Raw genomic sequence first — 27,979 nt, forward strand, 5'->3', positions numbered from 1 at the left:
CTCTTCACATCGAGATCAAAAAGCACTCAAGGGCAGTTAGCACCTCTTCCGGAGTGGGGGTGGGGTGAGGTAATTACCTTTTGACTTCTGTTACTATGTTCAGAAACTGCCTTTTCGATTGACTTGAACAGAAACTGCATTTCCAATAAGCACCATGGAAGTTAGCAAAATTTATTGAATCGCTTCTCGTCGATTCCCGCACAGGTTTCCGACTCAGTTGGTATCCACGTGGCTCATGTCCAGGAGTGAACATCTCTGCAGCAAATTGCACGGTTAAAGTAAAAGGCACGGAAAGTGGCATCTCGAACCGGCCCCGAGGTCAGAGCATGCTCACAATGTGATGTGTCGTTCTCGGATTGTAATGCGACCTCCGGTTTTAGGGTGGAGAACATTCTTTGGGACCCTTCTTCTGCAAAACAGACACAGTGACTGAATAAATGCTGCACGGTTTGATGTGGAACACGGCCTGCTCAGCTTTGTGCATTTTCCCTGTAGTCAGGTGTGTTTCGTGTTCCGTGTAAACGTGAAAGTCGACCTGTTTCGAGCAATGTGTGAAATCATTTAGCAAAGCAAGAATCGAAATTGTAGTAATGTCTAGCAGCTCATGGTTATTTGACCGAAGTGTCCAAGTGTCTCTGCTGTCATGATCGCGTTCGCCTCCCGCGCGGAAAATCGCAAACAGCTCTGCTGTTCCAAAGCGATTTGTGCTTTTACTGGAACCGAATGGAGACTATTATTTCATCGCTGTTGTGAAACAAAGTCCTGCGGTGACTCGACTCGTCGTTATTTGGTTTTCTGTCCAATGGGAAAATCGTTCCAATGAATTTCGGTGTCATATGTTATTGAATTTCTCCCATTTCCTTCATTTCCGTCCTGGAGTCATCAGAAGGAAAAGGTAATCTAATCGAGACTGTGAAAGGTGAAATTCACTTTTTATGGCCCGTTCTTATGATGTTCTTTCTATCTCTCTTTTCAGCATTGTCTGGAAAGTGGTGGTGCACTAACGCTGCAGTATGTTTGAAAGAGCAGTTTGGAATTGCCCTGTTTTTAGTTGTGAGATTACTTTATGACTCATGCCCTCGGACTGTGACACATTTAGCATTCATGCATCTCTCTGTCTGAAAATGCATTCGGCATGCCAGTTTTGTTTGTGTTCCGTGAAAAATGCTTTCTGTTTTGCGATTCGCTCAGCACATTACGAGTTAACAGGGTTTCTGAGGTAAGTTCGAGCAGCAAAACTCCTCAATTGAGGTCTGGGAAAATTTCACGGAGTATGGTCAGTCGGGGCAAAATTAAGGAAGTTGTTCGTATCTGCAGTGTTTCACAATACTACCTTTCCCGTGAGCAGTCGAACAGACTAAACGATTGTGCCACAGACTGCGATGGAAAACTCCGCTAAAAAGTAATCCTTTACAGCCAGTGTTAGCAACAAGACGTTATGGGGGTACACGGCGTGGAAACAGATATTTAGGTGTATCTCATCCATGCTCACCACATAACCAAAATTAAACAAGTCCCGTTCCCCAGCATTTGGCCCCAATCCCTCTAAACCCATCCTGTCCAGAAACTCATCCGATTACCTTTGCAATTTTCTGAGTGTAATAGCCTTCTCCACTTCCTCTGGGAGCTCATTCCATACACGCACATCCTTCTGTGTGGGAAATGTGCCTCAGGTCGTTTGTCAATTTCAGCCCACTCACCTTAAACCTATGCTCTCGAGTTTTCAACTCACCCCAATTTGGGTAAAACACAGAAATACTCAGTTTACAACCCTTCCATAAGATCGTATCGCAGCCGTTCCGCTGCAGGGAAAGTCGTCCCAGCTTATTCCACCTCGCCCTCCGGTCCAAACATTGACGAAATCATTGTCTATATATTGTCATCAATCTCACGGCAGCCGCGGCTGGTTTCTGTAGTGTAGTGGTCATCACGTTCGCCTAACACGCGAAAGGTCCCTAGTTCGAAACTGGGCAGAAACTGCTTTGTTCGTCAACTGCAGCCTTTTACATGGACAAGAACGGAGCTTTCTTGCTTGCTTTCCCATCTGCAAACCTGCCTTCGAATTTGCTTGAAAGAATCTGCTCTCGTAGTGAAATGTAAGGCAACTCCATTTAATTACTGTGTAAAGCATTATAAAGTTTTTCTCCAACCTGGTTCTGATGCATATGCCATTCTGTTTGAGAGTGTCCTTGCCGCGTTCTGATCCTTCCACGAAAAGCAGTACCGCATTTGCATTCCTTGCGCAGGCGGCCCGGTTCAAAGGCAGGGAAGAAGCTGCTGCGCTGGTGTCACAGCGCACCACGGATTCCTGAACTTGTCTGTCTGTCAAATATACCCCAAAGTCGTCTCTGAAAGGCCTCATTTGGAAGCTGTCTGTCGTTATTCAACGCGCGAGAGTTGGTACCAGATTCCTGAATCATATTTTGGGGCAGTTCGCACGTTAGTGGCTCATTCAATCAGCAACAGCAATGAAATAATTTACACTCTCAGAGGAACCTTTGAACTTGTGCTTTCATAGCGCCGCTAATATTAAGGTGCGCCCCGAGATCTAAGCCATGTTGGAACTGAAACGGAGGAATCGACAGAGAGGCTACAGAATGACATCGCATCCATTTGGTTTTCTTTAAATCACTGACGAGCAGGAAAATGTAAAAGGGGAGAGCGAGTGGGGAAGTGAGGCGGTTGCAGCTCTGGTAAAAGTCCTTCTTTGTGATTCACTCCGCAAACAGAGACTTGAAGGTGACTCAGAGGCGTGTGAGCTCTTCACATCGAGATCAAAAAGCACTCAAGGGCAGTTAGCACCTCTTCCGGAGTGGGGGTGGGGTGAGGTAATTACCTTTTGACTTCTGTTACTATGTTCAGAAACTGCCTTTTCGATTGACTTGAACAGAAACTGCATTTCCAATAAGCACCATGGAAGTTAGCAAAATTTATTGAATCGCTTCTCGTCGATTCCCGCACAGGTTTCCGACTCAGTTGGTATCCACGTGGCTCATGTCCAGGAGTGAACATCTCTGCAGCAAATTGCACGGTTAAAGTAAAAGGCACGGAAAGTGGCATCTCGAACCGGCCCCGAGGTCAGAGCATGCTCACAATGTGATGTGTCGTTCTCGGATTGTAATGCGACCTCCGGTTTTAGGGTGGAGAACATTCTTTGGGACCCTTCTTCTGCAAAACAGACACAGTGACTGAATAAATGCTGCACGGTTTGATGTGGAACACGGCCTGCTCAGCTTTGTGCATTTTCCCTGTAGTCAGGTGTGTTTCGTGTTCCGTGTAAACGTGAAAGTCGACCTGTTTCGAGCAATGTGTGAAATCATTTAGCAAAGCAAGAATCGAAATTGTAGTAATGTCTAGCAGCTCATGGTTATTTGACCGAAGTGTCCAAGTGTCTCTGCTGTCATGATCGCGTTCGCCTCCCGCGCGGAAAATCGCAAACAGCTCTGCTGTTCCAAAGCGATTTGTGCTTTTACTGGAACCGAATGGAGACTATTATTTCATCGCTGTTGTGAAACAAAGTCCTGCGGTGACTCGACTCGTCGTTATTTGGTTTTCTGTCCAATGGGAAAATCGTTCCAATGAATTTCGGTGTCATATGTTATTGAATTTCTCCCATTTCCTTCATTTCCGTCCTGGAGTCATCAGAAGGAAAAGGTAATCTAATCGAGACTGTGAAAGGTGAAATTCACTTTTTATGGCCCGTTCTTATGATGTTCTTTCTATCTCTCTTTTCAGCATTGTCTGGAAAGTGGTGGTGCACTAACGCTGCAGTATGTTTGAAAGAGCAGTTTGGAATTGCCCTGTTTTTAGTTGTGAGATTACTTTATGACTCATGCCCTCGGACTGTGACACATTTAGCATTCATGCATCTCTCTGTCTGAAAATGCATTCGGCATGCCAGTTTTGTTTGTGTTCCGTGAAAAATGCTTTCTGTTTTGCGATTCGCTCAGCACATTACGAGTTAACAGGGTTTCTGAGGTAAGTTCGAGCAGCAAAACTCCTCAATTGAGGTCTGGGAAAATTTCACGGAGTATGGTCAGTCGGGGCAAAATTAAGGAAGTTGTTCGTATCTGCAGTGTTTCACAATACTACCTTTCCCGTGAGCAGTCGAACAGACTAAACGATTGTGCCACAGACTGCGATGGAAAACTCCGCTAAAAAGTAATCCTTTACAGCCAGTGTTAGCAACAAGACGTTATGGGGGTACACGGCGTGGAAACAGATATTTAGGTGTATCTCATCCATGCTCACCACATAACCAAAATTAAACAAGTCCCGTTCCCCAGCATTTGGCCCCAATCCCTCTAAACCCATCCTGTCCAGAAACTCATCCGATTACCTTTGCAATTTTCTGAGTGTAATAGCCTTCTCCACTTCCTCTGGGAGCTCATTCCATACACGCACATCCTTCTGTGTGGGAAATGTGCCTCAGGTCGTTTGTCAATTTCAGCCCACTCACCTTAAACCTATGCTCTCGAGTTTTCAACTCACCCCAATTTGGGTAAAACACAGAAATACTCAGTTTACAACCCTTCCATAAGATCGTATCGCAGCCGTTCCGCTGCAGGGAAAGTCGTCCCAGCTTATTCCACCTCGCCCTCCGGTCCAAACATTGACGAAATCATTGTCTATATATTGTCATCAATCTCACGGCAGCCGCGGCTGGTTTCTGTAGTGTAGTGGTCATCACGTTCGCCTAACACGCGAAAGGTCCCTAGTTCGAAACTGGGCAGAAACTGCTTTGTTCGTCAACTGCAGCCTTTTACATGGACAAGAACGGAGCTTTCTTGCTTGCTTTCCCATCTGCAAACCTGCCTTCGAATTTGCTTGAAAGAATCTGCTCTCGTAGTGAAATGTAAGGCAACTCCATTTAATTACTGTGTAAAGCATTATAAAGTTTTTCTCCAACCTGGTTCTGATGCATATGCCATTCTGTTTGAGAGTGTCCTTGCCGCGTTCTGATCCTTCCACGAAAAGCAGTACCGCATTTGCATTCCTTGCGCAGGCGGCCCGGTTCAAAGGCAGGGAAGAAGCTGCTGCGCTGGTGTCACAGCGCACCACGGATTCCTGAACTTGTCTGTCTGTCAAATGTACCCCAAAGTCGTCTCTGAAAGGCCTCATTTGGAAGCTGTCTGTCGTTATTCAACGCGCGAGAGTTGGTACCAGATTCCTGAATCATATTTTGGGGCAGTTCGCACGTTAGTGGCTCATTCAATCAGCAACAGCAATGAAATAATTTACACTCTCAGAGGAACCTTTGAACTTGTGCTTTCATAGCGCCGCTAATATTAAGGTGCGCCCCGAGATCTAAGCCATGTTGGAACTGAAACGGAGGAATCGACAGAGAGGCTACAGAATGACATCGCATCCATTTGGTTTTCTTTAAATCACTGACGAGCAGGAAAATGTAAAAGGGGAGAGCGAGTGGGGAAGTGAGGCGGTTGCAGCTCTGGTAAAAGTCCTTCTTTGTGATTCACTCCGCAAACAGAGACTTGAAGGTGACTCAGAGGCGTGTGAGCTCTTCACATCGAGATCAAAAAGCACTCAAGGGCAGTTAGCACCTCTTCCGGAGTGGGGGTGGGGTGAGGTAATTACCTTTTGACTTCTGTTACTATGTTCAGAAACTGCCTTTTCGATTGACTTGAACAGAAACTGCATTTCCAATAAGCACCATGGAAGTTAGCAAAATTTATTGAATCGCTTCTCGTCGATTCCCGCACAGGTTTCCGACTCAGTTGGTATCCACGTGGCTCATGTCCAGGAGTGAACATCTCTGCAGCAAATTGCACGGTTAAAGTAAAAGGCACGGAAAGTGGCATCTCGAACCGGCCCCGAGGTCAGAGCATGCTCACAATGTGATGTGTCGTTCTCGGATTGTAATGCGACCTCCGGTTTTAGGGTGGAGAACATTCTTTGGGACCCTTCTTCTGCAAAACAGACACAGTGACTGAATAAATGCTGCACGGTTTGATGTGGAACACGGCCTGCTCAGCTTTGTGCATTTTCCCTGTAGTCAGGTGTGTTTCGTGTTCCGTGTAAACGTGAAAGTCGACCTGTTTCGAGCAATGTGTGAAATCATTTAGCAAAGCAAGAATCGAAATTGTAGTAATGTCTAGCAGCTCATGGTTATTTGACCGAAGTGTCCAAGTGTCTCTGCTGTCATGATCGCGTTCGCCTCCCGCGCGGAAAATCGCAAACAGCTCTGCTGTTCCAAAGCGATTTGTGCTTTTACTGGAACCGAATGGAGACTATTATTTCATCGCTGTTGTGAAACAAAGTCCTGCGGTGACTCGACTCGTCGTTATTTGGTTTTCTGTCCAATGGGAAAATCGTTCCAATGAATTTCGGTGTCATATGTTATTGAATTTCTCCCATTTCCTTCATTTCCGTCCTGGAGTCATCAGAAGGAAAAGGTAATCTAATCGAGACTGTGAAAGGTGAAATTCACTTTTTATGGCCCGTTCTTATGATGTTCTTTCTATCTCTCTTTTCAGCATTGTCTGGAAAGTGGTGGTGCACTAACGCTGCAGTATGTTTGAAAGAGTAGTTTGGAATTGCCCTGTTTTTAGTTGTGAGATTACTTTATGACTCATGCCCTCGGACTGTGACACATTTAGCATTCATGCATCTCTCTGTCTGAAAATGCATTCGGCATGCCAGTTTTGTTTGTGTTCCGTGAAAAATGCTTTCTGTTTTGCGATTCGCTCAGCACATTACGAGTTAACAGGGTTTCTGAGGTAAGTTCGAGCAGCAAAACTCCTCAATTGAGGTCTGGGAAAATTTCACGGAGTATGGTCAGTCGGGGCAAAATTAAGGAAGTTGTTCGTATCTGCAGTGTTTCACAATACTACCTTTCCCGTGAGCAGTCGAACAGACTAAACGATTGTGCCACAGACTGCGATGGAAAACTCCGCTAAAAAGTAATCCTTTACAGCCAGTGTTAGCAACAAGACGTTATGGGGGTACACGGCGTGGAAACAGATATTTAGGTGTATCTCATCCATGCTCACCACATAACCAAAATTAAACAAGTCCCGTTCCCCAGCATTTGGCCCCAATCCCTCTAAACCCATCCTGTCCAGAAACTCATCCGATTACCTTTGCAATTTTCTGAGTGTAATAGCCTTCTCCACTTCCTCTGGGAGCTCATTCCATACACGCACAACCTTCTGTGTGGGAAATGTGCCTCAGGTCGTTTGTCAATTTCAGCCCACTCACCTTAAACCTATGCTCTCGAGTTTTCAACTCACCCCAATTTGGGTAAAACACAGAAATACTCAGTTTACAACCCTTCCATAAGATCGTATCGCAGCCGTTTCGCTGCAGGTAAAGTCGTCCCAGCTTATTCCACCTCGCCCTCCGGTCCAAACATTGACGAAATCATTGTCTATATATTGTCATCAATCTCACGGCAGCCGCGGCTGGTTTCTGTAGTGTAGTGGTCATCACGTTCGCCTAACACGCGAAAGGTCCCTAGTTCGAAACTGGGCAGAAACTGCTTTGTTCGTCAACTGCAGCCTTTTACATGGACAAGAACGGAGCTTTCTTGCTTGCTTTCCCATCTGCAAACCTGCCTTCGAATTTGCTTGAAAGAATCTGCTCTCGTAGTGAAATGTAAGGCAACTCCATTTAATTACTGTGTAAAGCATTATAAAGTTTTTCTCCAACCTGGTTCTGATGCATATGCCATTCTGTTTGAGAGTGTCCTTGCCGCGTTCTGATCCTTCCACGAAAAGCAGTACCGCATTTGCATTCCTTGCGCAGGCGGCCCGGTTCAAAGGCAGGGAAGAAGCTGCTGCGCTGGTGTCACAGCGCACCACGGATTCCTGAACTTGTCTGTCTGTCAAATGTACCCCAAAGTCGTCTCTGAAAGGCCTCATTTGGAAGCTGTCTGTCGTTATTCAACGCGCGAGAGTTGGTACCAGATTCCTGAATCATATTTTGGGGCAGTTCGCACGTTAGTGGCTCATTCAATCAGCAACAGCAATGAAATAATTTACACTCTCAGAGGAACCTTTGAACTTGTGCTTTCATAGCGCCGCTAATATTAAGGTGCGCCCCGAGATCTAAGCCATGTTGGAACTGAAACGGAGGAATCGACAGAGAGGCTACAGAATGACATCGCATCCATTTGGTTTTCTTTAAATCACTGACGAGCAGGAAAATGTAAAAGGGGAGAGCGAGTGGGGAAGTGAGGCGGTTGCAGCTCTGGTAAAAGTCCTTCTTTGTGATTCACTCCGCAAACAGAGACTTGAAGGTGACTCAGAGGCGTGTGAGCTCTTCACATCGAGATCAAAAAGCACTCAAGGGCAGTTAGCACCTCTTCCGGAGTGGGGGTGGGGTGAGGTAATTACCTTTTGACTTCTGTTACTATGTTCAGAAACTGCCTTTTCGATTGACTTGAACAGAAACTGCATTTCCAATAAGCACCATGGAAGTTAGCAAAATTTATTGAATCGCTTCTCGTCGATTCCCGCACAGGTTTCCGACTCAGTTGGTATCCACGTGGCTCATGTCCAGGAGTGAACATCTCTGCAGCAAATTGCACGGTTAAAGTAAAAGGCACGGAAAGTGGCATCTCGAACCGGCCCCGAGGTCAGAGCATGCTCACAATGTGATGTGTCGTTCTCGGATTGTAATGCGACCTCCGGTTTTAGGGTGGAGAACATTCTTTGGGACCCTTCTTCTGCAAAACAGACACAGTGACTGAATAAATGCTGCACGGTTTGATGTGGAACACGGCCTGCTCAGCTTTGTGCATTTTCCCTGTAGTCAGGTGTGTTTCGTGTTCCGTGTAAACGTGAAAGTCGACCTGTTTCGAGCAATGTGTGAAATCATTTAGCAAAGCAAGAATCGAAATTGTAGTAATGTCTAGCAGCTCATGGTTATTTGACCGAAGTGTCCAAGTGTCTCTGCTGTCATGATCGCGTTCGCCTCCCGCGCGGAAAATCGCAAACAGCTCTGCTGTTCCAAAGCGATTTGTGCTTTTACTGGAACCGAATGGAGACTATTATTTCATCGCTGTTGTGAAACAAAGTCCTGCGGTGACTCGACTCGTCGTTATTTGGTTTTCTGTCCAATGGGAAAATCGTTCCAATGAATTTCGGTGTCATATGTTATTGAATTTCTCCCATTTCCTTCATTTCCGTCCTGGAGTCATCAGAAGGAAAAGGTAATCTAATCGAGACTGTGAAAGGTGAAATTCACTTTTTATGGCCCGTTCTTATGATGTTCTTTCTATCTCTCTTTTCAGCATTGTCTGGAAAGTGGTGGTGCACTAACGCTGCAGTATGTTTGAAAGAGTAGTTTGGAATTGCCCTGTTTTTAGTTGTGAGATTACTTTATGACTCATGCCCTCGGACTGTGACACATTTAGCATTCATGCATCTCTCTGTCTGAAAATGCATTCGGCATGCCAGTTTTGTTTGTGTTCCGTGAAAAATGCTTTCTGTTTTGCGATTCGCTCAGCACATTACGAGTTAACAGGGTTTCTGAGGTAAGTTCGAGCAGCAAAACTCCTCAATTGAGGTCTGGGAAAATTTCACGGAGTATGGTCAGTCGGGGCAAAATTAAGGAAGTTGTTCGTATCTGCAGTGTTTCACAATACTACCTTTCCCGTGAGCAGTCGAACAGACTAAACGATTGTGCCACAGACTGCGATGGAAAACTCCGCTAAAAAGTAATCCTTTACAGCCAGTGTTAGCAACAAGACGTTATGGGGGTACACGGCGTGGAAACAGATATTTAGGTGTATCTCATCCATGCTCACCACATAACCAAAATTAAACAAGTCCCGTTCCCCAGCATTTGGCCCCAATCCCTCTAAACCCATCCTGTCCAGAAACTCATCCGATTACCTTTGCAATTTTCTGAGTGTAATAGCCTTCTCCACTTCCTCTGGGAGCTCATTCCATACACGCACAACCTTCTGTGTGGGAAATGTGCCTCAGGTCGTTTGTCAATTTCAGCCCACTCACCTTAAACCTATGCTCTCGAGTTTTCAACTCACCCCAATTTGGGTAAAACACAGAAATACTCAGTTTACAACCCTTCCATAAGATCATATCGCAGCCGTTTCGCTGCAGGTAAAGTCGTCCCAGCTTATTCCACCTCGCCCTACGGTCCAAACATTGACGAAATCATTGTCTATATATTGTCATCAATCTCACGGCGGCCGCGGCTGGTTTCTGTAGCGTAGTGGTCATCACGTTCGCCTAACACGCGAAAGGTCCCTAGTTCGAAACTGGGCAGAAACTGCTTTGTTCGTCAACTGCAGCCTTTTACATGGACAAGAACGGAGCTTTCTTGCTTGCTTTCCCATCTGCAAACCTGCCTTCGAATTTGCTTGAAAGAATCTGCTCTCGTAGTGAAATGTAAGGCAACTCCATTTAATTACTGTGTAAAGCATTATAAAGTTTTTCTCCAACCTGGTTCTGATGCATATGCCATTCTGTTTGAGAGTGTCCTTGCCGCGTTCTGATCCTTCCACGAAAAGCAGTACCGCATTTGCATTCCTTGCGCAGGCGGCCCGGTTCAAAGGCAGGGAAGAAGCTGCTGCGCTGGTGTCACAGCGCACCACGGATTCCTGAACTTGTCTGTCTGTCAAATGTACCCCAAAGTCGTCTCTGAAAGGCCTCATTTGGAAGCTGTCTGTCGTTATTCAACGCGCGAGAGTTGGTACCAGATTCCTGAATCATATTTTGGGGCAGTTCGCACGTTAGTGGCTCATTCAATCAGCAACAGCAATGAAATAATTTACACTCTCAGAGGAACCTTTGAACTTGTGCTTTCATAGCGCCGCTAATATTAAGGTACGCCCCGAGATCTAAGCCATGTTGGAACTGAAACGGAGGAATCGACAGAGAGGCTACAGAATGACATCGCATCCATTTGGTTTTCTTTAAATCACTGACGAGCAGGAAAATGTAAAAGGGGAGAGCGAGTGGGGAAGTGAGGCGGTTGCAGCTCTGGTAAAAGTCCTTCTTTGTGATTCACTCCGCAAACAGAGACTTGAAGGTGACTCAGAGGCGTGTGAGCTCTTCACATCGAGATCAAAAAGCACTCAAGGGGAGTTAGCACCTCTTCCGGAGTGGGGGTGGGGTGAGGTAATTACCTTTTGACTTCTGTTACTATGTTCAGAAACTGCCTTTTCGATTGACTTGAACAGAAACTGCATTTCCAATAAGCACCATGGAATTTAGCAAAATTTATTGAATCGCTTCTCGTCGATTCCCGCACAGGTTTCCGACTCAGTTGGTATCCACGTGGCTCATGTCCAGGAGTGAACATCTCTGCAGCAAATTGCACGGTTAAAGTAAAAGGCACGGAAAGTGGCATCTCGATCCGGCCCCGAGGTCAGAGCATGCTCACAATGTGATCTGTCGTTCTCGGATTGTAATGCGACCTCCGGTTTTAGGGTGGAGAACATTCTTTGGGACCCTTCTTCTGCAAAACAGACACAGTGACTGAATAAATGCTGCACGGTTTGATGTGGAACACGGCCTGCTCAGCTTTGTGCATTTTCCCTGTAGTCAGGTGTGTTTCGTGTTCCGTGTAAACGTGAAAGTCGTCCTGTTTCGAGCAATGTGTGAAATCATTTAGCAAAGCAAGAATCGAAATTGTAGTAATGTCTAGCAGCTCATGGTTATTTGACCGAAGTGTCCAAGTGTCTCTGCTGTCATGATCGCGTTCGCCTCCCGCGCGGAAAATCGCAAACAGCTCTGCTGTTCCAAAGCGATTTGTGCTTTTACTGGAACCGAATGGAGACTATTATTTCATCGCTGTTGTGAAACAAAGTCCTGCGGTGACTCGACTCGTCGTTATTTGGTTTTCTGTCCAATGGGAAAATCGTTCCAATGAATTTCGGTGTCATATGTTATTGAATTTCTCCCATTTCCTTCATTTCCGTCCTGGAGTCATCAGAAGGAAAAGGTAATCTAATCGAGACTGTGAATGGTGAAATTCACTTTTTATGGCCCGTTCTTATGATGTTCTTTCTATCTCTCTTTTCAGCATTGTCTGGAAAGTGGTGGTGCACTAACGCTGCAGTATGTTTGAAAGAGTAGTTTGGAATTGCCCTGTTTTTAGTTGTGAGATTACTTTATGACTCATGCCCTCGGACTGTGACACATTTAGCATTCATGCATCTCTCTGTCTGAAAATGCATTCGGCATGCCAGTTTTGTTTGTGTTCCGTGAAAAATGCTTTCTGTTTTGCGCTTCGCTCAGCACATTACGAGTTAACAGGGTTTCTGAGGTAACTTCGAGCAGCAAAACTCCTCAATTGAGGTCTGGGAAAATTTCACGGAGTATGGTCAGTCGGGGCAAAATTAAGGAAGTTGTTCGTATCTGCAGTGTTTCACAATACTACCTTTCCCGTGAGCAGTCGAACAGACTAAACGATTGTGCCACAGACTGCGATGGAAAACTCCGCTAAAAAGTAATCCTTTACAGCCAGTGTTAGCAACAAGACGTTATGGGTGTACACGGCGTGGAAACAGATATTTAGGTGTATCTCATCCATGCTCACCACATAACCAAAATTAAACAAGTCCCGTTCCCCAGCATTTGGCCCCAATCCCTCTAAACCCATCCTGTCCAGAAACTCATCCGATTACCTTTGCAATTTTCTGAGTGTAATAGCCTTCTCCACTTCCTCTGGGAGCTCATTCCATACACGCACAACCTTCTGTGTGGGAAATGTGCCTCAGGTCGTTTGTCAATTTCAGCCCACTCACCTTAAACCTATGCTCTCGAGTTTTCAACTCACCCCAATTTGGGTAAAACACAGAAATACTCAGTTTACAACCCTTCCATAAGATCGTATCGCAGCCGTTCCGCTGCAGGGAAAGTCGTCCCAGCTTATTACACCTCGCCCTCCGGTCCAAACATTGACGAAATCATTGTCTATATATTGTCATCAATCTCACGGCAGCCGCGGCTGGTTTCTGTAGTGTAGTGGTCATCACGTTCGCCTAACACGCGAAAGGTCCCTAGTTCGAAACTGGGCAGAAACTGCTTTGTTCGTCAACTGCAGCCTTTTACATGGACAAGAACGGAGCTTTCTTGCTTGCTTTCCCATCTGCAAACCTGCCTTCGAATTTGCTTGAAAGAATCTGCTCTCGTAGTGAAATGTAAGGCAACTCCATTTAATTACTGTGTAAAGCATTATAAAGTTTTTCTGCAACCTGGTTCTGATGCATATGCCATTCTGTTTGAGAGTGTCCTTGCCGCGTTCTGATCCTTCCACGAAAAGCAGTACCGCATTTGCATTCCTTGCGCAGGCGGCCCGGTTCAAAGGCAGGGAAGAAGCTGCTGCGCTGGTGTCACAGCGCACCACGGATTCCTGAACTTGTCTGTCTGTCAAATGTACCCCAAAGTCGTCTCTGAAAGGCCTCATTTGGAAGCTGTCTGTCGTTATTCAACGCGCGAGAGTTGGTACCAGATTCCTGAATCATATTTTGGGGCAGTTCGCACGTTAGTGGCTCATTCAATCAGCAACAGCAATGAAATAATTTACACTCTCAGAGGAACCTTTGAACTTGTGCTTTCATAGCGCCGCTAATATTAAGGTACGCCCCGAGATCTAAGCCATGTTGGAACTGAAACGGAGGAATCGACAGAGAGGCTACAGAATGACATCGCATCCATTTGGTTTTCTTTAAATCACTGACGAGCAGGAAAATGTAAAAGGGGAGAGCGAGTGGGGAAGTGAGGCGGTTGCAGCTCTGGTAAAAGTCCTTCTTTGTGATTCACTCCGCAAACAGAGACTTGAAGGTGACTCAGAGGCGTGTGAGCTCTTCACATCGAGATCAAAAAGCACTCAAGGGCAGTTAGCACCTCTTCCGGAGTGGGGGTGGGGTGAGGTAATTACCTTTTGACTTCTGTTACTATGTTCAGAAACTGCCTTTTCGATTGACTTGAACAGAAACTGCATTTCCAATAAGCACCATGGAAGTTAGCAAAATTTATTGAATCGCTTCTCGTCGATTCCCGCACAGGTTTCCGACTCAGTTGGTATCCACGTGGCTCATGTCCAGGAGTGAACATCTCTGCAGCAAATTGCACGGTTAAAGTAAAAGGCACGGAAAGTGGCATCTCGAACCGGCCCCGAGGTCAGAGCATGCTCACAATGTGATCTGTCGTTCTCGGATTGTAATGCGACCTCCGGTTTTAGGGTGGAGAACATTCTTTGGGACCCTTCTTCTGCAAAACAGACACAGTGACTGAATAAATGCTGCACGGTTTGATGTGGAACACGGCCTGCTCAGCTTTGTGCATTTTCCCTGTAGTCAGGTGTGTTTCGTGTTCCGTGTAAACGTGAAAGTCGACCTGTTTCGAGCAATGTGTGAAATCATTTAGCAAAGCAAGAATCGAAATTGTAGTAATGTCTAGCAGCTCATGGTTATTTGACCGAAGTGTCCAAGTGTCTCTGCTGTCATGATCGCGTTCGCCTCCCGCGCGGAAAATCGCAAACAGCTCTGCTGTTCCAAAGCGATTTGTGCTTTTACTGGAACCGAATGGAGACTATTATTTCATCGCTGTTGTGAAACAAAGTCCTGCGGTGACTCGACTCGTCGTTATTTGGTTTTCTGTCCAATGGGAAAATCGTTCCAATGAATTTCGGTGTCATATGTTATTGAATTTCTCCCATTTCCTTCATTTCCGTCCTGGAGTCATCAGAAGGAAAAGGTAATCTAATCGAGACTGTGAAAGGTGAAATTCACTTTTTATGGCCCGTTCTTATGATGTTCTTTCTATCTCTCTTTTCAGCATTGTCTGGAAAGTGGTGGTGCACTAACGCTGCAGTATGTTTGAAAGAGTAGTTTGGAATTGCCCTGTTTTTAGTTGTGAGATTACTTTATGACTCATGCCCTCGGACTGTGACACATTTAGCATTCATGCATCTCTCTGTCTGAAAATGCATTCGGCATGCCAGTTTTGTTTGTGTTCCGTGAAAAATGCTTTCTGTTTTGCGCTTCGCTCAGCACATTACGAGTTAACAGGGTTTCTGAGGTAAGTTCGAGCAGCAAAACTCCTCAATTGAGGTCTGGGAAAATTTCACGGAGTATGGTCAGTCGGGGCAAAATTAAGGAAGTTGTTCGTATCTGCAGTGTTTCACAATACTACCTTTCCCGTGAGCAGTCGAACAGACTAAACGATTGTGCCACAGACTGCGATGGAAAACTCCGCTAAAAAGTAATCCTTTACAGCCAGTGTTAGCAACAAGACGTTATGGGGGTACACGGCGTGGAAACAGATATTTAGGTGTATCTCATCCATGCTCACCACATAACCAAAATTAAACAAGTCCCGTTCCCCAGCATTTGGCCCCAATCCCTCTAAACCCATCCTGTCCAGAAACTCATCCGATTACCTTTGCAATTTTCTGAGTGTAATAGCCTTCTCCACTTCCTCTGGGAGCTCATTCCATACACGCACAACCTTCTGTGTGGGAAATGTGCCTCAGGTCGTTTGTCAATTTCAGCCCACTCACCTTAAACCTATGCTCTCGAGTTTTCAACTCACCCCAATTTGGGTAAAACACAGAAATACTCAGTTTACAACCCTTCCATAAGATCATATCGCAGCCGTTTCGCTGCAGGTAAAGTCGTCCCAGCTTATTCCACCTCGCCCTACGGTCCAAACATTGACGAAATCATTGTCTATATATTGTCATCAATCTCACGGCGGCCGCGGCTGGTTTCTGTAGCGTAGTGGTCATCACGTTCGCCTAACACGCGAAAGGTCCCTAGTTCGAAACTGGGCAGAAACTGCTTTGTTCGTCAACTGCAGCCTTTTACATGGACAAGAACGGAGCTTTCTTGCTTGCTTTCCCATCTGCAAACCTGCCTTCGAATTTGCTTGAAAGAATCTGCTCTCGTAGTGAAATGTAAGGCAACTCCATTTAATTACTGTGTAAAGCATTATAAAGTTTTTCTCCAACCTGGTTCTGATGCATATGCCATTCTGTTTGAGAGTGTCCTTGCCGCGTTCTGATCCTTCCACGAAAAGCAGTACCGCATTTGCATTCCTTGCGCAGGCGGCCCGGTTCAAAGGCAGGGAAGAAGCTGCTGCGCTGGTGTCACAGCGCACCACGGATTCCTGAACTTGTCTGTCTGTCAAATGTACCCCAAAGTCGTCTCTGAAAGGCCTCATTTGGAAGCTGTCTGTCGTTATTCAACGCGCGAGAGTTGGTACCAGATTCCTGAATCATATTTTGGGGCAGTTCGCACGTTAGTGGCTCATTCAATCAGCAACAGCAATGAAATAATTTACACTCTCAGAGGAACCGTTGAACTTGTGCTTTCATAGCGCCGCTAATATTAAGGTACGCCCCGAGATCTAAGCCATGTTGGAACTGAAACGGAGGAATCGACAGAGAGGCTACAGAATGACATCGCATCCATTTGGTTTTCTTTAAATCACTGACGAGCAGGAAAATGTAAAAGGGGAGAGCGAGTGGGGAAGTGAGGCGGTTGCAGCTCTGGTAAAAGTCCTTCTTTGTGATTCACTCCGCAAACAGAGACTTGAAGGTGACTCAGAGGCGTGTGAGCTCTTCACATCGAGATCAAAAAGCACTCAAGGGGAGTTAGCACCTCTTCCGGAGTGGGGGTGGGGTGAGGTAATTACCTTTTGACTTCTGTTACTATGTTCAGAAACTGCCTTTTCGATTGACTTGAACAGAAACTGCATTTCCAATAAGCACCATGGAAGTTAGCAAAATTTATTGAATCGCTTCTCGTCGATTCCCGCACAGGTTTCCGACTCAGTTGGTATCCACGTGGCTCATGTCCAGGAGTGAACATCTCTGCAGCAAATTGCACGGTTAAAGTAAAAGGCACGGAAAGTGGCATCTCGAACCGGCCCCGAGGTCAGAGCATGCTCACAATGTGATCTGTCGTTCTCGGATTGTAATGCGACCTCCGGTTTTAGGGTGGAGAACATTCTTTGGGACCCTTCTTCTGCAAAACAGACACAGTGACTGAATAAATGCTGCACGGTTTGATGTGGAACACGGCCTGCTCAGCTTTGTGCATTTTCCCTGTAGTCAGGTGTGTTTCGTGTTCCGTGTAAACGTGAAAGTCGTCCTGTTTCGAGCAATGTGTGAAATCATTTAGCAAAGCAAGAATCGAAATTGTAGTAATGTCTAGCAGCTCATGGTTATTTGACCGAAGTGTCCAAGTGTCTCTGCTGTCATGATCGCGTTCGCCTCCCGCGCGGAAAATCGCAAACAGCTCTGCTGTTCCAAAGCGATTTGTGCTTTTACTGGAACCGAATGGAGACTATTATTTCATCGCTGTTGTGAAACAAAGTCCTGCGGTGACTCGACTCGTCGTTATTTGGTTTTCTGTCCAATGGGAAAATCGTTCCAATGAATTTCGGTGTCATATGTTATTGAATTTCTCCCATTTCCTTCATTTCCGTCCTGGAGTCATCAGAAGGAAAAGGTAATCTAATCGAGACTGTGAATGGTGAAATTCACTTTTTATGGCCCGTTCTTATGATGTTCTTTCTATCTCTCTTTTCAGCATTGTCTGGAAAGTGGTGGTGCACTAACGCTGCAGTATGTTTGAAAGAGTAGTTTGGAATTGCCCTGTTTTTAGTTGTGAGATTACTTTATGACTCATGCCCTCGGACTGTGACACATTTAGCATTCATGCATCTCTCTGTCTGAAAATGCATTCGGCATGCCAGTTTTGTTTGTGTTCCGTGAAAAATGCTTTCTGTTTTGCGCTTCGCTCAGCACATTACGAGTTAACAGGGTTTCTGAGGTAACTTCGAGCAGCAAAACTCCTCAATTGAGGTCTGGGAAAATTTCACGGAGTATGGTCAGTCGGGGCAAAATTAAGGAAGTTGTTCGTATCTGCAGTGTTTCACAATACTACCTTTCCCGTGAGCAGTCGAACAGACTAAACGATTGTGCCACAGACTGCGATGGAAAACTCCGCTAAAAAGTAATCCTTTACAGCCAGTGTTAGCAACAAGACGTTATGGGTGTACACGGCGTGGAAACAGATATTTAGGTGTATCTCATCCATGCTCACCACATAACCAAAATTAAACAAGTCCCGTTCCCCAGCATTTGGCCCCAATCCCTCTAAACCCATCCTGTCCAGAAACTCATCCGATTACCTTTGCAATTTTCTGAGTGTAATAGCCTTCTCCACTTCCTCTGGGAGCTCATTCCATACACGCACAACCTTCTGTGTGGGAAATGTGCCTCAGGTCGTTTGTCAATTTCAGCCCACTCACCTTAAACCTATGCTCTCGAGTTTTCAACTCACCCCAATTTGGGTAAAACACAGAAATACTCAGTTTACAACCCTTCCATAAGATCGTATCGCAGCCGTTCCGCTGCAGGGAAAGTCGTCCCAGCTTATTACACCTCGCCCTCCGGTCCAAACATTGACGAAATCATTGTCTATATATTGTCATCAATCTCACGGCAGCCGCGGCTGGTTTCTGTAGTGTAGTGGTCATCACGTTCGCCTAACACGCGAAAGGTCCCTAGTTCGAAACTGGGCAGAAACTGCTTTGTTCGTCAACTGCAGCCTTTTACATGGACAAGAACGGAGCTTTCTTGCTTGCTTTCCCATCTGCAAACCTGCCTTCGAATTTGCTTGAAAGAATCTGCTCTCGTAGTGAAATGTAAGGCAACTCCATTTAATTACTGTGTAAAGCATTATAAAGTTTTTCTGCAACCTGGTTCTGATGCATATGCCATTCTGTTTGAGAGTGTCCTTGCCGCGTTCTGATCCTTCCACGAAAAGCAGTACCGCATTTGCATTCCTTGCGCAGGCGGCCCGGTTCAAAGGCAGGGAAGAAGCTGCTGCGCTGGTGTCACAGCGCACCACGGATTCCTGAACTTGTCTGTCTGTCAAATGTACCCCAAAGTCGTCTCTGAAAGGCCTCATTTGGAAGCTGTCTGTCGTTATTCAACGCGCGAGAGTTGGTACCAGATTCCTGAATCATATTTTGGGGCAGTTCGCACGTTAGTGGCTCATTCAATCAGCAACAGCAATGAAATAATTTACACTCTCAGAGGAACCTTTGAACTTGTGCTTTCATAGCGCCGCTAATATTAAGGTACGCCCCGAGATCTAAGCCATGTTGGAACTGAAACGGAGGAATCGACAGAGAGGCTACAGAATGACATCGCATCCATTTGGTTTTCTTTAAATCACTGACGAGCAGGAAAATGTAAAAGGGGAGAGCGAGTGGGGAAGTGAGGCGGTTGCAGCTCTGGTAAAAGTCCTTCTTTGTGATTCACTCCGCAAACAGAGACTTGAAGGTGACTCAGAGGCGTGTGAGCTCTTCACATCGAGATCAAAAAGCACTCAAGGGCAGTTAGCACCTCTTCCGGAGTGGGGGTGGGGTGAGGTAATTACCTTTTGACTTCTGTTACTATGTTCAGAAACTGCCTTTTCGATTGACTTGAACAGAAACTGCATTTCCAATAAGCACCATGGAAGTTAGCAAAATTTATTGAATCGCTTCTCGTCGATTCCCGCACAGGTTTCCGACTCAGTTGGTATCCACGTGGCTCATGTCCAGGAGTGAACATCTCTGCAGCAAATTGCACGGTTAAAGTAAAAGGCACGGAAAGTGGCATCTCGAACCGGCCCCGAGGTCAGAGCATGCTCACAATGTGATGTGTCGTTCTCGGATTGTAATGCGACCTCCGGTTTTAGGGTGGAGAACATTCTTTGGGACCCTTCTTCTGCAAAACAGACACAGTGACTGAATAAATGCTGCACGGTTTGATGTGGAACACGGCCTGCTCAGCTTTGTGCATTTTCCCTGTAGTCAGGTGTGTTTCGTGTTCCGTGTAAACGTGAAAGTCGACCTGTTTCGAGCAATGTGTGAAATCATTTAGCAAAGCAAGAATCGAAATTGTAGTAATGTCTAGCAGCTCATGGTTATTTGACCGAAGTGTCCAAGTGTCTCTGCTGTCATGATCGCGTTCGCCTCCCGCGCGGAAAATCGCAAACAGCTCTGCTGTTCCAAAGCGATTTGTGCTTTTACTGGAACCGAATGGAGACTATTATTTCATCGCTGTTGTGAAACAAAGTCCTGCGGTGACTCGACTCGTCGTTATTTGGTTTTCTGTCCAATGGGAAAATCGTTCCAATGAATTTCGGTGTCATATGTTATTGAATTTCTCCCATTTCCTTCATTTCCGTCCTGGAGTCATCAGAAGGAAAAGGTAATCTAATCGAGACTGTGAAAGGTGAAATTCACTTTTTATGGCCCGTTCTTATGATGTTCTTTCTATCTCTCTTTTCAGCATTGTCTGGAAAGTGGTGGTGCACTAACGCTGCAGTATGTTTGAAAGAGTAGTTTGGAATTGCCCTGTTTTTAGTTGTGAGATTACTTTATGACTCATGCCCTCGGACTGTGACACATTTAGCATTCATGCATCTCTCTGTCTGAAAATGCATTCGGCATGCCAGTTTTGTTTGTGTTCCGTGAAAAATGCTTTCTGTTTTGCGCTTCGCTCAGCACATTACGAGTTAACAGGGTTTCTGAGGTAAGTTCGAGCAGCAAAACTCCTCAATTGAGGTCTGGGAAAATTTCACGGAGTATGGTCAGTCGGGGCAAAATTAAGGAAGTTGTTCGTATCTGCAGTGTTTCACAATACTACCTTTCCCGTGAGCAGTCGAACAGACTAAACGATTGTGCCACAGACTGCGATGGAAAACTCCGCTAAAAAGTAATCCTTTACAGCCAGTGTTAGCAACAAGACGTTATGGGGGTACACGGCGTGGAAACAGATATTTAGGTGTATCTCATCCATGCTCACCACATAACCAAAATTAAACAAGTCCCGTTCCCCAGCATTTGGCCCCAATCCCTCTAAACCCATCCTGTCCAGAAACTCATCCGATTACCTTTGCAATTTTCTGAGTGTAATAGCCTTCTCCACTTCCTCTGGGAGCTCATTCCATACACGCACAACCTTCTGTGTGGGAAATGTGCCTCAGGTCGTTTGTCAATTTCAGCCCACTCACCTTAAACCTATGCTCTCGAGTTTTCAACTCACCCCAATTTGGGTAAAACACAGAAATACTCAGTTTACAACCCTTCCATAAGATCGTATCGCAGCCGTTCCGCTGCAGGAAAAGTCGTCCCAGCTTATTCCACCTCGCCCTCCGGTCCAAACATTGACGAAATCATTGTCTATATATTGTCATCAATCTCACGGCGGCCGCGGCTGGTTTCTGTAGTGTAGTGGTCATCACGTTCGCCTAACACGCGAAAGGTCCCTAGTTCGAAACTGGGCAGAAACTGCTTTGTTCTTCAACTGCAGCCTTTTACATGGACAAGAACGGAGCTTTCTTGCTTGCTTTCCCATCTGCAAACCTGCCTTCGAATTTGCTTGAAAGAATCTGCTCTCGTAGTGAAATGTAAGGCAACTCCATTTAATTACTGTGTAAAGCATTATAAAGTTTTTCTCCAACCTGGTTCTGATGCATATGCCATTCTGTTTGAGAGTGTCCTTGCCGCGTTCTGATCCTTCCACGAAAAGCAGTACCGCATTTGCATTCCTTGCGCAGGCGGCCCGGTTCAAAGGCAGGGAAGAAGCTGCTGCGCTGGTGTCACAGCGCACCACGGATTCCTGAACTTGTCTGTCTGTCAAATGTACCCCAAAGTCGTCTCTGAAAGGCCTCATTTGGAAGCTGTCTGTCGTTATTCAACGCGCGAGAGTTGGTACCAGATTCCTGAATCATATTTTGGGGCAGTTCGCACGTTAGTGGCTCATTCAATCAGCAACAGCAATGAAATAATTTACACTCTCAGAGGAACCTTTGAACTTGTGCTTTCATAGCGCCGCTAATATTAAGGTACGCCCCGAGATCTAAGCCATGTTGGAACTGAAACGGAGGAATCGACAGAGAGGCTACAGAATGACATCGCATCCATTTGGTTTTCTTTAAATCACTGACGAGCAGGAAAATGTAAAAGGGGAGAGCGAGTGGGGAAGTGAGGCGGTTGCAGCTCTGGTAAAAGTCCTTCTTTGTGATTCACTCCGCAAACAGAGACTTGAAGGTGACTCAGAGGCGTGTGAGCTCTTCACATCGAGATCAAAAAGCACTCAAGGGCAGTTAGCACCTCTTCCGGAGTGGGGGTGGGGTGAGGTAATTACCTTTTGACTTCTGTTACTATGTTCAGAAACTGCCTTTTCGATTGACTTGAACAGAAACTGCATTTCCAATAAGCACCATGGAAGTTAGCAAAATTTATTGAATCGCTTCTCGTCGATTCCCGCACAGGTTTCCGACTCAGTTGGTATCCACGTGGCTCATGTCCAGGAGTGAACATCTCTGCAGCAAATTGCACGGTTAAAGTAAAAGGCACGGAAAGTGGCATCTCGAACCGGCCCCGAGGTCAGAGCATGCTCACAATGTGATCTGTCGTTCTCGGATTGTAATGCGACCTCCGGTTTTAGGGTGGAGAACATTCTTTGGGACCCTTCTTCTGCAAAACAGACACAGTGACTGAATAAATGCTGCACGGTTTGATGTGGAACACGGCCTGCTCAGCTTTGTGCATTTTCCCTGTAGTCAGGTGTGTTTCGTGTTCCGTGTAAACGTGAAAGTCGTCCTGTTTCGAGCAATGTGTGAAATCATTTAGCAAAGCAAGAATCGAAATTGTAGTAATGTCTAGCAGCTCATGGTTATTTGACCGAAGTGTCCAAGTGTCTCTGCTGTCATGATCGCGTTCGCCTCCCGCGCGGAAAATCGCAAACAGCTCTGCTGTTCCAAAGCGATTTGTGCTTTTACTGGAACCGAATGGAGACTATTATTTCATCGCTGTTGTGAAACAAAGTCCTGCGGTGACTCGACTCGTCGTTATTTGGTTTTCTGTCCAATGGGAAAATCGTTCCAATGAATTTCGGTGTCATATGTTATTGAATTTCTCCCATTTCCTTCATTTCCGTCCTGGAGTCATCAGAAGGAAAAGGTAATCTAATCGAGACTGTGAATGGTGAAATTCACTTTTTATGGCCCGTTCTTATGATGTTCTTTCTATCTCTCTTTTCAGCATTGTCTGGAAAGTGGTGGTGCACTAACGCTGCAGTATGTTTGAAAGAGTAGTTTGGAATTGCCCTGTTTTTAGTTGTGAGATTACTTTATGACTCATGCCCTCGGACTGTGACACATTTAGCATTCATGCATCTCTCTGTCTGAAAATGCATTCGGCATGCCAGTTTTGTTTGTGTTCCGTGAAAAATGCTTTCTGTTTTGCGCTTCGCTCAGCACATTACGAGTTAACAGGGTTTCTGAGGTAACTTCGAGCAGCAAAACTCCTCAATTGAGGTCTGGGAAAATTTCACGGAGTATGGTCAGTCGGGGCAAAATTAAGGAAGTTGTTCGTATCTGCAGTGTTTCACAATACTACCTTTCCCGTGAGCAGTCGAACAGACTAAACGATTGTGCCACAGACTGCGATGGAAAACTCCGCTAAAAAGTAATCCTTTACAGCCAGTGTTAGCAACAAGACGTTATGGGTGTACACGGCGTGGAAACAGATATTTAGGTGTATCTCATCCATGCTCACCACATAACCAAAATTAAACAAGTCCCGTTCCCCAGCATTTGGCCCCAATCCCTCTAAACCCATCCTGTCCAGAAACTCATCCGATTACCTTTGCAATTTTCTGAGTGTAATAGCCTTCTCCACTTCCTCTGGGAGCTCATTCCATACACGCACAACCTTCTGTGTGGGAAATGTGCCTCAGGTCGTTTGTCAATTTCAGCCCACTCACCTTAAACCTATGCTCTCGAGTTTTCAACTCACCCCAATTTGGGTAAAACACAGAAATACTCAGTTTACAACCCTTCCATAAGATCGTATCGCAGCCGTTCCGCTGCAGGGAAAGTCGTCCCAGCTTATTACACCTCGCCCTCCGGTCCAAACATTGACGAAATCATTGTCTATATATTGTCATCAATCTCACGGCAGCCGCGGCTGGTTTCTGTAGTGTAGTGGTCATCACGTTCGCCTAACACGCGAAAGGTCCCTAGTTCGAAACTGGGCAGAAACTGCTTTGTTCGTCAACTGCAGCCTTTTACATGGACAAGAACGGAGCTTTCTTGCTTGCTTTCCCATCTGCAAACCTGCCTTCGAATTTGCTTGAAAGAATCTGCTCTCGTAGTGAAATGTAAGGCAACTCCATTTAATTACTGTGTAAAGCATTATAAAGTTTTTCTCCAACCTGGTTCTGATGCATATGCCATTCTGTTTGAGAGTGTCCTTGCCGCGTTCTGATCCTTCCACGAAAAGCAGTACCGCATTTGCATTCCTTGCGCAGGCGGCCCGGTTCAAAGGCAGGGAAGAAGCTGCTGCGCTGGTGTCACAGCGCACCACGGATTCCTGAACTTGTCTGTCTGTCAAATGTACCCCAAAGTCGTCTCTGAAAGGCCTCATTTGGAAGCTGTCTGTCGTTATTCAACGCGCGAGAGTTGGTACCAGATTCCTGAATCATATTTTGGGGCAGTTCGCACGTTAGTGGCTCATTCAATCAGCAACAGCAATGAAATAATTTACACTCTCAGAGGAACCTTTGAACTTGTGCTTTCATAGCGCCGCTAATATTAAGGTGCGCCCCGAGATCTAAGCCATGTTGGAACTGAAACGGAGGAATCGACAGAGAGGCTACAGAATGACATCGCATCCATTTGGTTTTCTTTAAATCACTGACGAGCAGGAAAATGTAAAAGGGGAGAGCGAGTGGGGAAGTGAGGCGGTTGCAGCTCTGGTAAAAGTCCTTCTTTGTGATTCACTCCGCAAACAGAGACTTGAAGGTGACTCAGAGGCGTGTGAGCTCTTCACATCGAGATCAAAAAGCACTCAAGGGCAGTTAGCACCTCTTCCGGAGTGGGGGTGGGGTGAGGTAATTACCTTTTGACTTCTGTTACTATGTTCAGAAACTGCCTTTTCGATTGACTTGAACAGAAACTGCATTTCCAATAAGCACCATGGAAGTTAGCAAAATTTATTGAATCGCTTCTCGTCGATTCCCGCACAGGTTTCCGACTCAGTTGGTATCCACGTGGCTCATGTCCAGGAGTGAACATCTCTGCAGCAAATTGCACGGTTAAAGTAAAAGGCACGGAAAGTGGCATCTCGAACCGGCCCCGAGGTCAGAGCATGCTCACAATGTGATCTGTCGTTCTCGGATTGTAATGCGACCTCCGGTTTTAGGGTGGAGAACATTCTTTGGGACCCTTCTTCTGCAAAACAGACACAGTGACTGAATAAATGCTTCACGGTTTGATGTGGAACACGGCCTGCTCAGCTTTGTGCATTTTCCCTGTAGTCAGGTGTGTTTCGTGTTCCGTGTAAACGTGAAAGTCGACCTGTTTCGAGCAATGTGTGAAATCATTTAGCAAAGCAAGAATCGAAATTGTAGTAATGTCTAGCAGCTCATGGTTATTTGACCGAAGTGTCCAAGTGTCTCTGCTGTCATGATCGCGTTCGCCTCCCGCGCGGAAAATCGCAAACAGCTCTGCTGTTCCAAAGCGATTTGTGCTTTTACTGGAACCGAATGGAGACTATTATTTCATCGCTGTTGTGAAACAAAGTCCTGCGGTGACTCGACTCGTCGTTATTTGGTTTTCTGTCCAATGGGAAAATCGTTCCAATGAATTTCGGTGTCATATGTTATTGAATTTCTCCCATTTCCTTCATTTCCGTCCTGGAGTCATCAGAAGGAAAAGGTAATCTAATCGAGACTGTGAAAGGTGAAATTCACTTTTTATGGCCCGTTCTTATGATGTTCTTTCTATCTCTCTTTTCAGCATTGTCTGGAAAGTGGTGGTGCACTAACGCTGCAGTATGTTTGAAAGAGTAGTTTGGAATTGCCCTGTTTTTAGTTGTGAGATTACTTTATGACTCATGCCCTCGGACTGTGACACATTTAGCATTCATGCATCTCTCTGTCTGAAAATGCATTCGGCATGCCAGTTTTGTTTGTGTTCCGTGAAAAATGCTTTCTGTTTTGCGCTTCGCTCAGCACATTACGAGTTAACAGGGTTTCTGAGGTAAGTTCGAGCAGCAAAACTCCTCAATTGAGGTCTGGGAAAATTTCACGGAGTATGGTCAGTCGGGGCAAAATTAAGGAAGTTGTTCGTATCTGCAGTGTTTCACAATACTACCTTTCCCGTGAGCAGTCGAACAGACTAAACGATTGTGCCACAGACTGCGATGGAAAACTCCGCTAAAAAGTAATCCTTTACAGCCAGTGTTAGCAACAAGACGTTATGGGGGTACACGGCGTGGAAACAGATATTTAGGTGTATCTCATCCATGCTCACCACATAACCAAAATTAAACAAGTCCCGTTCCCCAGCATTTGGCCCCAATCCCTCTAAACCCATCCTGTCCAGAAACTCATCCGATTACCTTTGCAATTTTCTGAGTGTAATAGCCTTCTCCACTTCCTCTGGGAGCTCATTCCATACACGCACAACCTTCTGTGTGGGAAATGTGCCTCAGGTCGTTTGTCAATTTCAGCCCACTCACCTTAAACCTATGCTCTCGAGTTTTCAACTCACCCCAATTTGGGTAAAACACAGAAATACTCAGTTTACAACCCTTCCATAAGATCGTATCGCAGCCGTTCCGCTGCAGGAAAAGTCGTCCCAGCTTATTCCACCTCGCCCTCCGGTCCAAACATTGACGAAATCATTGTCTATATATTGTCATCAATCTCACGGCGGCCGCGGCTGGTTTCTGTAGTGTAGTGGTCATCACGTTCGCCTAACACGCGAAAGGTCCCTAGTTCGAAACTGGGCAGAAACTGCTTTGTTCTTCAACTGCAGCCTTTTACATGGACAAGAACGGAGCTTTCTTGCTTGCTTTCCCATCTGCAAACCTGCCTTCGAATTTGCTTGAAAGAATCTGCTCTCGTAGTGAAATGTAAGGCAACTCCATTTAATTACTGTGTAAAGCATTATAAAGTTTTTCTCCAACCTGGTTCTGATGCATATGCCATTCTGTTTGAGAGTGTCCTTGCCGCGTTCTGATCCTTCCACGAAAAGCAGTACCGCATTTGCATTCCTTGCGCAGGCGGCCCGGTTCAAAGGCAGGGAAGAAGCTGCTGCGCTGGTGTCACAGCGCACCACGGATTCCTGAACTTGTCTGTCTGTCAAATGTACCCCAAAGTCGTCTCTGAAAGGCCTCATTTGGAAGCTGTCTGTCGTTATTCAACGCGCGAGAGTTGGTACCAGATTCCTGAATCATATTTTGGGGCAGTTCGCACGTTAGTGGCTCATTCAATCAGCAACAGCAATGAAATAATTTACACTCTCAGAGGAACCTTTGAACTTGTGCTTTCATAGCGCCGCTAATATTAAGGTGCGCCCCGAGATCTAAGCCATGTTGGAACTGAAACGGAGGAATCGACAGAGAGGCTACAGAATGACATCGCATCCATTTGGTTTTCTTTAAATCACTGACGAGCAGGAAAATGTAAAAGGGGAGAGCGAGTGGGGAAGTGAGGCGGTTGCAGCTCTGGTAAAAGTCCTTCTTTGTGATTCACTCCGCAAACAGAGACTTGAAGGTGACTCAGAGGCGTGTGAGCTCTTCACATCGAGATCAAAAAGCACTCAAGGGCAGTTAGCACCTCTTCCGGAGTGGGGGTGGGGTGAGGTAATTACCTTTTGACTTCTGTTACGATGTTCAGAAACTGCCTTTTCGATTGACTTGAACAGAAACTGCATTTCCAATAAGCACCATGGAAGTTAGCAAAATTTATTGAATCGCTTCTCGTCGATTCCCGCACAGGTTTCCGACTCAGTTGGTATCCACGTGGCTCATGTCCAGGAGTGAACATCTCTGCAGCAAATTGCACGGTTAAAGTAAAAGGCACGGAAAGTGGCATCTCGAACCGGCCCCGAGGTCAGAGCATGCTCACAATGTGATCTGTCGTTCTCGGATTGTAATGCGACCTCCGGTTTTAGGGTGGAGAA

The 27,979-nt window shown here is 45.8% G+C and overlaps 8 non-coding genes across 8 annotated transcripts; all 8 read left to right on the forward strand.

Moving 5' to 3' along the window:
- The first annotated feature begins 1,906 nt into the window (after window positions 1-1,906).
- Window positions 1,907-1,979, forward strand: trnav-aac (transfer RNA valine (anticodon AAC)). The gene has a single exon. It is a non-coding gene; the product is annotated as a tRNA-Val (tRNA).
- A 2,686-nt stretch (window positions 1,980-4,665) lies between these two features.
- Window positions 4,666-4,738, forward strand: trnav-aac (transfer RNA valine (anticodon AAC)). The gene has a single exon. It is a non-coding gene; the product is annotated as a tRNA-Val (tRNA).
- A 2,686-nt stretch (window positions 4,739-7,424) lies between these two features.
- Window positions 7,425-7,497, forward strand: trnav-aac (transfer RNA valine (anticodon AAC)). Its single transcript has one exon. It is a non-coding gene; the product is annotated as a tRNA-Val (tRNA).
- Window positions 7,498-12,942: 5,445 nt separating this feature from the next.
- trnav-aac (transfer RNA valine (anticodon AAC)) lies at window positions 12,943-13,015 on the forward strand. Its single transcript has one exon. It is a non-coding gene; the product is annotated as a tRNA-Val (tRNA).
- A 5,445-nt stretch (window positions 13,016-18,460) lies between these two features.
- On the forward strand, window positions 18,461-18,533 carry trnav-aac (transfer RNA valine (anticodon AAC)). Its single transcript has one exon. It is a non-coding gene; the product is annotated as a tRNA-Val (tRNA).
- A 2,686-nt stretch (window positions 18,534-21,219) lies between these two features.
- trnav-aac (transfer RNA valine (anticodon AAC)) lies at window positions 21,220-21,292 on the forward strand. The gene has a single exon. It is a non-coding gene; the product is annotated as a tRNA-Val (tRNA).
- A 2,686-nt stretch (window positions 21,293-23,978) lies between these two features.
- trnav-aac (transfer RNA valine (anticodon AAC)) lies at window positions 23,979-24,051 on the forward strand. Its single transcript has one exon. It is a non-coding gene; the product is annotated as a tRNA-Val (tRNA).
- Window positions 24,052-26,737: 2,686 nt separating this feature from the next.
- Window positions 26,738-26,810, forward strand: trnav-aac (transfer RNA valine (anticodon AAC)). Its single transcript has one exon. It is a non-coding gene; the product is annotated as a tRNA-Val (tRNA).
- The last annotated feature ends 1,169 nt before the right edge of the window (window positions 26,811-27,979 follow it).

This window comes from Chiloscyllium punctatum, chromosome 50 (genome assembly GCF_047496795.1).
Source record: "Chiloscyllium punctatum isolate Juve2018m chromosome 50, sChiPun1.3, whole genome shotgun sequence".
Classification (NCBI taxonomy): Eukaryota; Metazoa; Chordata; class Chondrichthyes; order Orectolobiformes; family Hemiscylliidae; genus Chiloscyllium; species Chiloscyllium punctatum.